Raw genomic sequence first — 3,144 nt, forward strand, 5'->3', positions numbered from 1 at the left:
TGGCTGTGGTTTCGCTAGATGGTAGATAGGGACAGCGGGTATCTTGCTATCAAGAGCGCCGTTCTGTTCTGAATTGGCTGTTTGTTATGACTACAGCGGCTAATGCGACCATACTAGGAGTCGATTAACACCAATGGTACCAGAGCCCGAGTCATTCAGCCTTCAGAGTCCATTTACGGATTTCAAATGCCGACTTCCCTTACCTGAATCTATCGACAAGAGACTTCAACCTTGGAGACCTGCTGTTGATTCGGTACAAGCTGTTGAGAGTTTGCGGCCCCTATCTTCGATTTTCATGGTCCAATAACAGGATATCGACACAGCAATTTGATACCATGCTCTACCAGCTTATCCAACCATATCTCTCTGCGAAAGACTTCCATGGCCGGTGTAACTGTAAAACAGAAAAGAAACCTCTTCCGATATCTATTATTGGCTTCTCGAAGAAAAGGATACATGTTGCCATGTTAAAAAGGGTATTAACGCCAATGCAAACATATACTCAACAGGCTCCGGAAATTTAACCGGATTGCCTTCCGCTCAGGTTTCCCATAGAGCTAAGGATTGGCTAACTCGTGTTCAACTGCTGTTGAAACGAAACCCTCCTCCACTTCAGTCATCCAAGATCTCATTCGAATATTTGCTACTACCACCAAGATCTGTGCTAGTGGCGGCTCCATGACGGCTTACGCCATGCACTTCAACGCACACCACCAGACCCTCCTACTCGCTGACGTCTCAAAGTGCGGACGGAGCTTGGGCCCGTCGCACCACTTGTACGCCAGCGGTAATGTATAGGCAAACGACTAGAGCGCCATCCATTTTAAGGGCTAATTGCTTCGGCAGGTGAGTTGTTACACTCCTTAGCGGATGACAACTTCCATGTCCACCGTCCTGCTGTCTGTAGCAATCAACACCTTTCATGGTATCTATGATGCGTCGTTTATTTAGGCGCCGTAACATCACGTTTGGTTCATCCCACAGCACCAGTTCTGCTTACCAAAACTTGGCCCACTAAGCACACAGATATCTTGTACGTCGACCGGCACGCCCAGGCAAGGGGCGGCCCGACGTTCGAACGGTTGCAATGACATCATGCAAGTACGTACCCATTTAAAGTTTGAAAATAGGTCAAGATCATTTCGGACCTAAGGCCTCTTATCATTCGCTTTACCAGATAAGAATAGAATCCGAAATGTTGCATGCTCCAGCTTTCCTGAGGGAAACTTCGGAGGAACCAGCTACTAGATGGTTCGATTGGTCTTTCGCCGCTATGCCCAAAGTGCACATCAAACAGATTAGGCATAGTTCACCATCTTTCGGGTCACATCCAACGCACTCGCGGTAGTTATGGCATCGAGTGCCTGGTATAACAACCGGGGATGGAGGGACGAGCAGAGAGTCTCATCCGTAATCCCGCACAGTTTCAAGTTATGTTTTTTGCGCCTTTGGTGTTTCAACTGAGTACCATTGGCTCGCGCGCAAGATAGACTTCTTGGTCCGTGTTTCAAGACGGGTCCCGAAGGTACCTCGATATTATCGTTGCCTCAGCCGTCACTGGGAGTGACGGTCTGCGTGGAAATCCATCACGCGTCCGGCTGCACACCACGCAACGGTAAGTGCCAGGTTACGATGTTCGTCTTTCGACCTGAGCGTCGCTACTGTGGGACTAACAACCAGATGCCAAGGGGCAATTGCCGGACCTGTAGTCGTTTTCTTGACTAGCGGTTTCGTAATGGATCGCAACGTCCTCGTAAAGCAGAAGATAAATACCCTTCAGCAGACCAGTGAAGGCCAGCCACATTGGCATATCTCCGCTTTGGATAATCGAGTTCAACGGGCTTGACCCTAGGCAGTTTCACGTACTTTTGACTCTCTATTCAGAGTGCTTTTCAACTTTCCCTCACGGTACTTGTTCGCTATCGGTCTCGTGGTGATATTTAGCTTTAGAAGGAGTTTACCTCCCACTTTGTGCTGCACTATCAAGCAACACGACTCCATGGAAAAATTTTCCACCATCAGCGCCGTCCTACGGGCCTATCACCCTCTATGGGAGTAAAGCCACATTCTAGTTGAACTTGGACCTTACGCTGGGCATGGCAGATGACAAATTTTCCAGTACACGGAACCGGGTAGACACACAAGTGCATCACCCCTACGTGCTGAGCTCATCCCTTTTCGCTCGCAGCTACTCGGGGAATCCTTGTTAGTTTCTTTTCCTCCCTTCATAAATGTTAGGGGTAGTCACACAATATTTGAGGCCACGGTTTTAGACACAGTGTGTCCTCGAGTCAAGTTTGTACGCGCGCACCGATGTGGTCGTCGCACTCGAACCGAGGATCTTAAATGTTTTGCCACCACATAAGGTAGCAAAACACCATGCTGCGTGCGTACTCTCGTATACTGTATCGATTTTAGACCCGGAGCCACCCGGTCTACCTCAGTGCACCGCCCCAGCAGTCGTGAAAGCCTCATTGCTCGGAATCTGTGCAGTCTTTCCAAGCTTGTTTATAACCCTTATAATCATTCTAGATACGCTCTAGTCATTGTAATATTATCACGACTGCAACCTTTCTTAGTCATTTGTTACATTTTTATGACTGCAACCCTCGATCGATACCTACGAGAGTACAACACAGTTAGATGTATAAATACAAGCACTCAAAATTGTGTACATCGCGTTGTACGATGTGTATTATGCGTTCAACTTGTCAATGTTCATGTGTCCTGTAGTTCACATTATGACTCGCATTTAAATGCGGTCTTCATCGATCCACGAGCCGAGTGATCCCCTGCCTAGGGTTTGATGGTTTGTTATGCATTCGCATGTATTCAAAAATGAAACACTGTTTTGATGGTTGCACAGTACTGCAAGAGTTCTGTACAGGATGACCAGACCTACCGTGCGTGTTTGCACGGACCACGCGTACCGTGGTAGCGTAGCGCGTTATAAAATGAACCTATCACGCGCTCACTCGGTGCCGCGATATTGACTAGCCAGCCTTTTGGTAGTTTACTCCGAGAGCCATCCATACTACCTCAATGTACCGTCCCAGCCGGGTAGTCAAAACGGCTGGCTGTGTGCACGCTCTCGGTGGTAGATACGTACATGCATCTCCGAGTGCGCACCGCTCCGCAGAACCG

At 48.4% G+C, this 3,144-nt stretch overlaps 1 pseudogene; it reads right to left on the reverse strand.

The window, feature by feature from the left end:
• Nucleotides 1–2,655: 2,655 nt before the first annotated feature.
• LOC119765692 lies at nucleotides 2,656–2,804 on the reverse strand (annotated as a pseudogene).
• Nucleotides 2,805–3,144: the final 340 nt, after the last annotated feature.

Source organism: Culex quinquefasciatus, chromosome 1 (genome assembly GCF_015732765.1).
Source record: "Culex quinquefasciatus strain JHB chromosome 1, VPISU_Cqui_1.0_pri_paternal, whole genome shotgun sequence".
Taxonomy (NCBI): Eukaryota; Metazoa; Arthropoda; class Insecta; order Diptera; family Culicidae; genus Culex; species Culex quinquefasciatus.